This window comes from Triticum urartu, chromosome 6A (genome assembly GCF_056163025.1).
Source record: "Triticum urartu cultivar PI428250 chromosome 6A, HENAU_Tu73, whole genome shotgun sequence".
In the NCBI taxonomy this organism is placed as follows: domain Eukaryota; kingdom Viridiplantae; phylum Streptophyta; class Magnoliopsida; order Poales; family Poaceae; genus Triticum; species Triticum urartu.
The window spans coordinates 4,473,524-4,486,364 of NC_141878.1; the positions used below are offsets into that span (position 1 = coordinate 4,473,524).

At 46.4% G+C, this 12,841-nt stretch overlaps 1 pseudogene; it reads left to right on the forward strand.

Moving 5' to 3' along the window:
- The window catches only part of LOC125513676 (wall-associated receptor kinase 4-like), a 107,244-nt pseudogene extending 97,846 nt beyond the window's left edge, over positions 1 to 9,398 (forward strand).
- The last annotated feature ends 3,443 nt before the right edge of the window (positions 9,399 to 12,841 follow it).

The window sequence follows — 12,841 nt, forward strand, 5'->3', positions numbered from 1 at the left end:
TTCAAAATCAAGCGAGTAAAAAACGGTCCATTTGCATGGAGGTTCTTCATGCATATACACCAATAGACATGGTTCGCATGTCTCAAACTTTTCAAAAACGAGTGAGCCCAAAGATCCATCAACATGGAGCTTCTTCATGCGTTTTATACCGATATGACTTACGTGGCAGTGCCACAAGTAGGTGGTACTATCATTACTATCTTTTGGCATGAACATGTGTATCACTACGATCGAGATTCAATAAACCATTCATTTCAGGTGTAAGACCATTTGAAGGTATTATTCAAATAAACAGAGTAACCATTATTCTCCTTAAATGAATAACCGTATTGCGATAGACATAATCCAATCATGTCCACGCTCAACGCAAACACCAAATAACAATTATTTAGGTTTTAATACCAATCTCGATGGTAGAGGGAGCGTGCGATGCTTGATCATATCAACCCTGGAAATACTTCCAACACATATCGTCAGCTCACCTTTAGCTAGTCTCCGTTTATTCCGTAGCTTTTATTTCGAGTTACTAACACTTAGCAACCGAACCGGTATCTAATACCCTGGTGCTACTAGGAGTACTAGTAAAGTACACATCAACACAATGTATATCCAATATACTTCTATCGACCTTGCCAGCCTTCTAATCTACCAAGTATCTAGGGTAATTCTGCTCCAGTGGCTGTTCCCTTTATTACAGAAGCACTTAGTCTCGGGTTTGGGTTCAACCTTGGGTTTCTTCACTAGAGCAGCAGCTGAATTGCCACTTTATGAAGTATCCCTTCGTGCCCTTGCCCTTCTTGAAACTAGTGGTTTCACCAACCATCAACAATTGATGCTCCTTCTTGATTTCTACTTTTGTGGTGTCAAACATCACGAACATCTCAAGGATCATCATACATGTCCCCGATATATTATAGTTCATCACGAAGCTCTAGCAGCTTGGTGGTAATGACTTCGGAGAAACATCACTATCTTATCTGGAAGATCAACTCCCACTTGATTCAAATGATTGTTGTACTCAGACAATCCGAGCACAAGCTCAACAATTGAGCTTTTCTCCTTAGTTTGCAGGTTAAGAAAATCGTCGGAGGTCTTATACCTCTTGACGTGGGCACGAGCCTGAAATTCCAATTTCAGCCCTCAAAACATCTCATATGTTTCGTGACGTTTCAAAACGTCTTTGGTGCCTCAACTCTAAACCGTTTAACTGAACTATCATGTAGTTATCAAAACGTGTATGTCAGATGTTCACAACATCCACAGACAACGTTCAAGGTTCAGCACACTGAGCGGTGCATTAAGGACATAAGCCTTCTAAGAAGCAATGAGGACAATCCTCAGTTTACGGACCTAGTCCGCATAATTGCTACTATCAACTTTCAACTAAATTTTTCTCTAGGAACATATCTAAACAGTAGAACTAAAGCGTGAGATACGACATAATTTGCAAAATCCTTTTTGACTATGTTCAGGATAATTAAGTTCATCTTATGAACTCCCACTTAGATAGACATCCCTCTAGTCATCTAAGTGATTACATGACCCGAGTGAACTAGGCCGTGTCCGATTAACACGTGAGACGGACTAGTCAACGTCGGTGAACATCTTCATGTTGATCATATCTTCTATACGACTCATGCTCGACCTTTCGGTCTCTGTGTTCCGAGGCCATGTCTTCACATGCTAGGCTCGTCAAGTTAACCCTAAGTGTTTTTGCATGTGTAAAACTTCTTACACCCGTTGTATGTGAACGAAAGGATCTATCACACCCGATTAACACGTGATGCTTCGAAGTGACGAACTGTAGCAACGGTGCACAGTTAGGGGAGAACACTTCTTGAAATTTTAATGAGGGATCATCTTATTTACTACCGTCGTACTAAGTAAACAAGATGCATAACATGATAAACATCATATGTAATCAAATAGTGACATGATATGGCCAATATCATGTAGCTCCTTTGATCTCCATCTTGGGGCTCCATGATCATCTATTACAAGAACATGATCAATCTCATACATTACATATATCATTCATCACATCCTTTTGGCCATATCACATCACATAGCATACCCTGCAAAAACAAGTTAGACGTCCTCTAATTGTTGTTTGCATGTTTTACGTGGCTGCTATGGGTTTCTAGCAAGAACGTTTCTTACCTACGCAAAGACCACAACGTGATATGCCAATTGCTATTTACCCTTCATAAGGACCCTGTTCATCGAATCCGATCCGACTAAAGTAGGAGAGACAGACACCTGCCAGCCACCTTATGCATCTAGTGCATGTTTGTCGGTGGAACCGGTCTCACGTAAGAGTACGTGTAAGGTTGGTCCAGGCCGCTTCATCCCACGATGCCGCCGAATCAAGATAAGACTAGTAACGGCAAGCATATTGAACAAAATCAACGCCCACAACTACTTTGTGTTCTACTCGTGCATAGAATCTACGCAATAGACCTAGCTCATGATGCCACTGTTGGGGAACGTAGCATAAATTCAAAATTTTCCTACGTATCACCAAGATCTATCTATGGAGAAACCAGCAACGAGGGGAAAGAGAGTGCATCTACATACCCTTGTAGATCGCTAAGCGGAAGCGTGCAAGTGAACGGGGTTGATGGAGTCGTACTCGTCGTGATTCAGATCACCGATGATCCTAGTGCCGAACGGACGGCACCTCCGCGTTCAACACACGTACAGCCCGATGACGTCTCCCACGCCTTGATCCAGCAAGGAGAGAGGGAGAGGTTGATGAAGATTCAGCAGCACGACGGCGTGGTGGTGGATGCAGGGCGTCACAGTAGCAGGGCTTCGCCTATACTACGAGAGAGAGACGTAACGGGGAGAGAGGGAGGCGCCAGGCCTTAGATTGGTTTGCTCCTCCTTTTTCCCCACTATATATAGGGCCAAGGGAGAGGGGGAGGCGCAGCTCTTGCCCCTTCCTCCAAGGAAGGGTGCGGCCAAGGGTGGGGAGGAGCCCATCCTCCCCAAGGCACCTCGGAGGTGCCTTCCCCCTTTAGGACTCTCCCCTTTTTCTCTTCTCTTGGTGCATGGGCCTCTTGGGGCTGGTGCCCTTGGCCCATATAGGCCAAGGCACATCCCCTACAGCCCATGTGGCCCCCCGGGGCAGGTGGACCCACCCGGTGGACCCCCGGGACCCTTCCGGTGGTCCCGGTACAATACCGATGACCCCGAAACTTGTCCCGATGGCCGAAATAGCACTTCCTATATATAATTCTTTACCTCCGGACCATTCCGGAACTCCTCGTGACGTCCGGGATCTCATCCGGGACTCCGAACAATATTCGGGTTACTGCATACACATATCTTCATAACCCTAGCGTCACCGAACCTTAAGTGTGTAGACCCTACGGGTTCGGGAGACATGCAGACATGACCGAGACGTTCTCCTGTCAATAACCAACAGCGGGATCTGGATACCCATGATGGCTCCCACATGTTCCACGATGATCTCATCGGATGAACCACGATGTCAAGGACTTAATCAATCCCGTATACAATTCCCTTTGTCTATCGGTATGTTACTTGCCCGAGATTCGATCGTCGGTATCCAATACCTAGTTCAATCTCGTTACCGGCAAGTCTCTTTACTCGTTCCGTAACACATCATCCCGTGATCAACTCCTTGGTCACATTGCGCATATGATGATGTCCTACCGAGTGGGCCCAGAGATACCTCTCCGTTTACACGGAGTGACAAATCCCAGTCTCGATTCGTGCCAACCCAACAGACACTTTCGGAGATACCTGTAATGCACCTTTATAGCCACCCAGTTACGTTGTGATGTTTGATACACCCAAAGCACTCCTACGGTATCCGGGAGTTGCACAATCTCATGGTCTAAGGAAATGATACTTGACATTAGAAAAGCTTTAGCATACGAACTACACGATCTTTGTGCTAGGCTTAGGATTGGGTCTTGTCCATCACATCATTCTCCTAATGATGTGATCCCGTTATCAACGACATCCAATGTCCATGGTTAGGAAACCGTAACCATCTATTGATCAACGAGCTAGTCAACTAGAGGCTCACTAGGGACATGGTGTTGTCTATGTATCCACACATGTATCTGAGTTTCCTATCAATACAATTATAGCATGGATAATAAACGATTATCATGAACAAGGAAATATAATAATAACCAATTTATTATTGCCTCTAGGGCATATTTCCAACATCTTCCAGCGCCACTTTCAGAGAAGCAGGTTTTTGAGCTCGGTCCAGAGAGAAAGGGGGAAGCCCAGTCGACTGTCCTGGGGTCGCCTGGTCTTGACAGTAAAACCAGGTCGACTGCCAACCACGGACCGACTCAGGGAAAGTGATAGATGGAAAAGAACTTTTTCCCCTCATTTGGATTGCCAGGCCCCCGCACAACTGGATCACCTGCGTCCTTTCATCACTCGACTTGGCCTTCTTGACCGACTGGGAGCGGCAAGTGAAGATGTGCTTAAAGAGTCCCTAATGGGGGCGGCAACCCAAGAAACCCTCACACAAGGAAACGAAAGCAGCAAGATACACGATGGAATTGTGAGTGAAGTGATGGAGCTGCGCTCCGAAGAAGTTCAGAAAGCTCCGGAAAAAAGGATGAGGAGGTAGAGAAAACCCGCGATCGATATGAGTGGCGAGGAGGACGCACTCACCGTCAAGGGGCTGAGGTTCGACTTCTCCCCCTGGGAGACGCGCAGCTTCGTGAGGAATGACTCCCCCCTCAACCATGTCATCAATATCTTCCTGCCGAATCACCGACGGCATCCAGTCGCCCTGGATCCAGCCCTTGGGCAGAGCAGTCCTTGAGGAAGATCCGCCCCGAGCGGACTTCTTCCCTTTCCCCTGCGCCGCCGCCTTCTTCGCGCGCTCCAGAGCGGACGTCTTGTCCTTCACCATCGTCGCCGGCGAGACTCGAACGGGCCTACGGCGCTAGGGTGAGAGTGGAGGTGGCGGAGGACCTTGCGAAGGGAGAAGGAAAAGAGAAAGCACGCTGTTTGGGAGCCCCGAGCCGGCGGTTTATAAGAGGCCGCTTCCGAGTGGCTGACTGGTAGGCCCAGGCTATCCCGCCAAATCCCGCAGCAGACGCGCGCGCAGTACGCGGCCAAAAAGGTGGCGCGGAGATCGAGGAGTTTCCGCCTTATCACATCCGATTACTGCGGCCGCTCCCGTCCCGCGCGCTTCCCAAAAATCAAATCCCGCGAAATCCGCGGGTTGTAGAACAATTCGTCAGACAGAAGATCCCTTTTACACCATCATTCGTAACTTCACAAGCAAGGAAATTCACTCGACGAAAGGCCTAGAATGGATCAAGGCGACTGAAAAAGGTTGACAACGTCATCCGTGATGATTGATCCAAAACAAGGCACTCATGTAGCACAAAGAACCAGTCGGAAAGATCCCCAACTCTTTCCCCACTCTAACCTCGATCCATTCGGGGGCTAATGAGGAAGCTATGTACCTAGGGTAGGGGCACGAACCTGTCCAAAGAGCCCTACCCAAGGACATCCCTAGAAGAAGTCACCTTTCAATCGACTTGAAGGTATCCCACTCGACGGATTCAAGACACTCGACCAAGAAGCTATCACTCGACCACGAAGCCAACCACTCGACTGCCAGGAGATCTAAAGTCACTCCGCAGGCAACCGGTCGGTCATTAAGTAGCCTTTATGGTCATTATAGCACTTTATTAGGGGCGTTACCAGTAACGCCCAGCCTTAATGTACTTTAAACTCTGCATTACTGAGGGCAGGAGAGGGCTGGCGAACTCTATATAAGCCACCCCCCTCCTTAGTATCAGGGGTTCGCACCCCTGTCATTCTCACACATATAATCCAGTCGACCGCCTCCGGGCACCGAGACGTAGGGCTTTTACTTCCTCCGAGAAGGGCCTGAACTCGTACATCTTTGTGTGCTTACAGCTTCTACATAGCTAAGATCTAGCCTCTCCATACTTACCCCCCTACATCACTGTCAGACTTAGAACCACGACACCTGGCGGCCTCGGAAGCCTTGCCGGGGCGAATTGGCCCTAACCCTCAGGCGGGTCCTCGACCCCGCCGAGCTCGTCTGCCCAGCAAGGGAGGCCTTCCTGAGGCGACTCCTCTCCCAACTTGGCCTTCTTAATGCTCTCCATGCCCGGCAGGATTTTGCCCGGCGGGGCGTACAAGTCTGTGCACCGGTCAAGGGAAAACAAATACCCCTGTTTGTGTACACCGACAGTAGCCCCCGGGCCTGTGCCATACGTGCCATGGGCGTCGTTGGGTTAGGCCCAAGAAGTGCACATACACGCGGCGAAAACCCGCTGCCCACGCGTCAAAGACGTTACTGTCCTGTCGATCACACGTCCATGCCACGCAGTTACTGCGGGTCATGGAATCGTGGCTTTGGGGTAGTTACTGGGCAGTGCACCTGTTAAAGGCAGATTTTGCAGGGGTAATAGTGGGGAGCCAGCCCTCTCACGTTGTCCCAATAAAACAGGGAAGACGGGAAGGAGCGCTGCTCATTAACATCCTTCGCCCCTCTCGCTCCATCTTCTACCACGAGATGTGATGAACTAAACACTATGTGGGTATGATGATGATGGTTCTCCTCCTTTACAGACTAACCATCTATTTTATATAGACACCAGGGGTACCTGGGATTACATATGGTCGGTTACCATTAGGGGATAAATATTCCGGTTACGGTAACCAGACTTGGAGGGTACGCCAAGTCTTCGGAGGTTTCCTTCTCGAGCACAGGGTCGCCCGCAGTCCGACCTTCCTTTGACGAATCAAGAGCGGCCCACCAGTCTGGTCCACGAGAGACAGGCCGGCAGCCCGATGACCCCTTAGTCTGGGATGCTCTCGCCAATGACGAGCTTAGATTTGAAAATGAGGGGGGAAACGGCTGCCACAGTATCCACTGCCTTGGTGTCAGGCACTCGGATGCTATGGAGCTGGCCGTTGTCAGACACCTACGTGGTGAACGAGTAGACAAATTTTGGGCTCAGTTCCTTGAAAGAAAGAATGAAACCATCCACACTACGATGCAGAAGCCCTGGAAACATTCAGAAACAGTATAAAAGATGATAGGCTTATTCGGACCTCTGCCGACACCCACCAAGGACCATGGCCGATCTCCTTGACATGATGTCCCATTTTTGGACCATGGAAAGTGCCTGGCTGGCCAACATGAAGAATAGGGGTGCTGACATTCGACCACCCGAAGTACGTGATGGACGCAAAAACTCACAACGTAGCAGCAAGTGGCGTGGCAGAATCGTCAAGGGCGACCAGCACGAGGAGGATCTGGTGGCTAGCACCAACACAACCAGAGGAGGTTTTAGGGGGATAGAAACCATGGTAGTTGCCAACTGGATGCCATCCTTAGCTAGCCATGTGCCATACACCTCGGAACGGCGCAGCGGCCTGCCACCCATACAAACTAGAATAAATGGGTCTCCAAGCGATTCACTGAGGTTGGAAGAGTCCACCCAGGGAAGCCTAACTGCATAATGAAAATGACGGAGATAGGCAAGACCCCGACGGGAGTGGACACGACATTTAGAAGCAGTGCTCATCCGACTCAAAAGACGTATGTTTCCGAGATTCTTACCCGAGTTGGTCATACTCGGCAATGATGATGTTTTTGCCTTATTATCTTGTTGAAGGATTGCTTAGAAATGCTTGGACTTGTTCTTCAGGGAGAAAACCTAGAATCTTGTCTTTGGTGGCCGGATCTGGTGGCTATGCTGGAGCGCCATTCCCTTCCTCAAGGTTTTGTTCTTAGACAAACTTTCTTGTTTTCCTTGCGGTGTCAAGAGATGGCTGGTGCAAATAAGGTCATTGTTGTAGTTTGTCGATCGTTTTTTTGATGGTTTCAGGACTATTTTCCTTGCTTAGGCATAGCATTGGTCTTGTATGAATTTTCTCCTTGCCGGTATGTTTATTGGTGTGTGTGCGTCATTGGTTGTTTCTATTCAAGTTATACAATGGCCTATGTGTTCTCATTATGTTTGTATTCCCTTGGTGCTTCATTTTGAGTCGATGAAATACATCATTTTTTGAATAAAAAGAGGTAAGTTGCTTCAACATATAATATATATCTACCTGGTGCCAATCTGAATTGTCAAACATAGGAACTACATGCTTATAGATCTCTTGATGGATAGGATACACGTTGCGTAGACAATTGTTTGAATTTCAATCAGTCATTTTTATACTACTTAATTACTATATGAATGATCTTGCTTAGTGTAATTTATGAGCTACATTTCTTCCTTATGTTCTGCTAGTAATTTGTCAAAATTCCGAGCAGATGGACAAAAGAAACTATTATTTCTTATACTATTTTTTCCCTGCTTTGTATCTACAGATTTGTTTACATAAACTAAGCTTGTTTCTTGTATATATAGGTGCCATACTAGGTATTCTTGTCATGACGGTTCTATTTGTTGTTATCCTTCGCAAAGAAAAAATTAAGACAAAAGAGTTCTACAAAAAAAAATGGCGGCCCTACACTAGAGAAGGCAAGTGTCATTAAACTTTTCAAAAAGGAGGAGCTCATGCCAATTTTAAAGAGTAGCAACTTAATTGGGAAAGGTTGCTTTGGTGAAGTTTACAAGGGCCTTCTTGGCAATAAAAAAGTTGCGATAAAGAAGCCCATTAATGGTAGTGTGCTAGAGAGTGACCAGTTTGCAAATGAAGTTATCATCCAATCTCAAGTCATCCACAAGAACATTGTTAGGCTCATTGGTTGTTGCCTTGAAGTTGACGCGCCCATGCTTGTCTACGAGTTTATCTCCCAAGGTAGCCTGCATGATATTCTTCACAATGAAAATAACAAGGTGCCTCTCAACTTGGATACACGTTTAAATATTGTTGCACAGTCAGCGGATGGTCTAGCTTATATGCACTCAAAAGCAAATATTAAGATTCTACATGGTGATGTTAAACCAGCAAATATACTCTTGGATGATAACTTTGTACCCAAGATTTCAGACTTTGGCATATCAAGGCTGATTGCAAGAGACAAGGAACACACTGCATCAATCATTGGCGACATGAACTATATGGATCCGGTGTATCTACAAGAAGGCCTACTCACCGAAAAAAGTGATGTTTACAGTTTTGGGGTTGTGATCTTGGAGCTTATTAGCAGGAGGAGGGCATTGCATTCTCACAATAATAAGTTGGTAAAGAATTTTCTTGAAGCCCATAAGAAACAAAAGAAAGCAACTGAGCTTTTTGACAATGAAATTGCGATACCAGAAGATTTGGAGCTTCTTGACAGTCTAGCAGCTTTGGCTGTGGAATGCCTTAGCCTTGACGTGGATCAAAGACCAACGATGATGGAGGTAGCTGAGAGGCTAATCATACTAGGCCGATCTCGAAAGGTGTAAGATGTTTGTAACAAAGTTATTTTTGAAGATATGAGCGGCAAAGGTGTCCTTGAATATTTGTAATCGTCTTTCTAAGGTAGCTGAACCTTTGTAAGCTCCATTTTTAACCGCTTGAACTCGTGTAGGTGTAAGATGTTTGTATGCTACTTTTTTACCAAATTTATAAATGTGTTATTACACATAATACATTCTTTTCACTTGCATGCGTAGTCTGTGGAGTTTTAAAGCACTTTTATTTTTTGCGGGTGTTGAAAGCAATTTAACAGGCAGTATGAAAAATCCTAGCGTCATTCCCCGCTGACTTTTCCGCCCTCACTTTGGCATTAGTTTTGGTTGAGGTATGTCATAATGAAGTGATCGGTTTTATGCCAAGTTCGGGTATTATAGGGGAGAAAATCAGGGTTGTTTTCTCGCCCGAGATTTTTGGAAACCGGATTTTCCGCTACCCAACGAGAAAACTAGATCTCGAACGATTTTTTTCAAATTTTGATTTTGAATGGTAAGAACGATCATATAGACTATGTATACACGACCTTCCACGGGCTGCATGATGTTTTCTGAGCGCTCATGACTACGGTCATCAGGACAGCGGCAGGTAACCATAACAAGCTCATGATGATGAACTCTATTGCAATGTCCCTCTTGGTTTGGTTTCCATGTAGACGTTGCCTGTTGTTAATTGCTACTTGGTCTTGCGTGGTTGGCTTGTGCCAGTCGCAGGTGTTGTGCTGATGTGTTGACATTGTCTGAATCGCTATTTATGTCCCTTCACTTTCATTTACAGAAATAATTTAGAGGAAATGACTAGATCTTTCCCTTGAAAAAAGGAAAGGAAATTACTAGATCTGAAATCTGCATGCATTTCCAAAGGCGTCAGCAATGGCTGGTAAACAGAGGAATGGTCATCGGCAAGGTGACCAGTGTGGTACGCTTTGTAAGTGTAATCGTGCTTAGTTTCCTTTGTAACAACAGGCAGAATTGTACCTCAGCTTGGCTGCTGGCTGCTTTGTTCGATATTGTGCTCCCAAAGACCAAACCACTTGTATAAGTAGGAAGCAGCATCGTCGGTTTTGCTGCACAAGGTGGTGCTGCACGTGCCAAGACCAAAGTCTTGCCTACTGCACATCAGTTGCTCTGTTAGTATGGCCCTTGTGTACCCTGCCAAGACTTAAAAGATGCTGCTCCTGCAGACTTCAAACTCGCCGCCTGCTATTTGGTTGGCTAACCCAAACCATATTTTTATTCCTCCAAATAAATAAATTAAATTGCTAGTTGTGCTGTCACTTTTTTGTCTTTTATTATACTACTAAATGCGTACGTGCAACGCACGTGTAATCTTAAGATTTTTGTTTTGTTTATTCTCTTCATTGGTTGTAATCAAACCAAACCAATCTCTTCAAGTTGTAGGTTTCAATATATAAGCTGTGAGGTCTGTTTCTCACATGGCAAGATACACTCTCATATGCAACAGGGCACTGCACTTCGGAGTGCGATTGCATGCCCTACCAACTTACTATCGCATGACCGATTAGATGCATTATGGGCGTTTGATCGATTAGTGGATTGCCTCGTGCCATAGTGACATGTACAAAATTAGAACGTGGTTTATGAAAATTTTGACAAATAAATCACACAAAATGCTAAGCGTTAAAGGTATAACGCACCTGTAGGGATGCAGGACGATGCCCTTAACCTTGAACGTCAGGAGCGGTCACTGGCCATCCTCGCCGCCATCTCTCCCTCATTGGTGGCCACCTAGGCTGCCGCCGGCCTTGATTTTCTCCGCCCATGCTTGTCCTTCGGCTTGATCTTCTTCGCGAACTTGCTGCCGTCGTCCTAGACGGCCGGCACAGCCGGGCCCTAGGTGGTTTAGTCCCCGTCGGCTGGCACGACCGAGCAGGCAGTGTCCTGGACGGCTGGGGCCGCAGGCGGTTTGGGGGGCGTCTCCGGCGGCTCGGTTGGATGCGGCTTGCAGTGGTTCCCTTGTGTCAGCTTCCTTTCTATGAAAGGGTATGGAAGGAAGGGGATCGGGGTGGAGAGATGATTGGTTAGCACTAAACGTGTTTAGTCGCCCACCATCAGGAAAATAATGCCGGTTGGATTAAGGCGAACGGATGATGGAGATTTGTTGGATATGCCCCACTAGGTCTTTTTATATTGATATAGATATAGATGTGTAACTGATTCATTATTGTGGTGATCTCTCTGGCAAATCTTCTTTGCCCATATAAAAGGATTTTAATATTGCAGTATTTGAAGCACACTGCAATGTTTTCTGATAAAATATTAAGCCTTTGACGTTTCTAGAGTTGCATAGCATGATGGTGTCTACTTAAAAACCAACTGATGGTCCGAAAATCAAGACATGTTTTTTTCTTGTTGTTGTTGTGGGCATTCTTTCTAGCAATTAATTTTATTTTTTCATAGCGTGGTGGTTGAGTGAAAAAAAACGGCCTTCTTGATAGCATGGTGGTCCTAATTAATATTTTTTGCAGAATTGGAAGAGGAGAAACAGTACAGTAGGGGTTCCAACAATGTGCATCTCCCAAGAGCAAGAGTTCCTCAAGCTACATTTCCATGGACTAATACAATCATCGAGGCGATCCAAGAGACGGCCAGACGCCATTGTAATAGCCCAGGCTCAGCGAAATTACCAGAAACGGTGAGCTCTTGCGCTCGACAAAGAAAATGGCAGTCACGGATGCAGAAGCAGAGTACAAGCAGAGATCAGCTGGGAGATAAAGGAAGGTCAGCAAGGCTTGTAGAGAAGCCGCTCGATACGCAGACGACGACTGGGTGATGTAATTTATGGGGTAGCGGTGGACTACATGAAAGCATGTGTGCCTTGATCGATGAGAAGCTCAGGAAGAAGACGTTCAAGATGATCGAGAAAAGCATGATCAGATAGAAAAAAAAAGATAGAAAACCTATCAAGTTTGTTGTCGAAAACCCAACAGGTTGTTAAGATGATAAGGAAATTTTATGGCTCTGTGTATTGTGTCGCTCAGATGGGCCTGGCTAAGCCCGCCTGGGCCCTCTCCACAAATTTATAATTTACCAACTAGAATAAGCCCACGTTGCTTCTTTAATCAAGCAAGCCAAGACATGAGGATGAGATATATGGGTGATCTTTACCCTTCAGATAAAAAAGAAGAATCCAAAAATGCATAGACCCAGCGATACGAGCGGCATCGAAGCATCAACTCCTGGGTCTGAAGTCCGGCGACCCTAGAAGCGGACGAAGGGATCGAGACGGGAGAGGCGGCAACCTCCATGGCGGGTCCCTGGAGGACTCTAGCGGTTGATGGATCAAGACGGAGAGGCGGTGATCTCCATGGCGGGCTCCTTGGAGGCCACCAACGACGGCCTGTTTGGCCCATGCGAAGGATCCGGCTGTTCCGGTGTGGATCCAGTGGTGGCCGGATCGAGACGGAGAGGCGGTG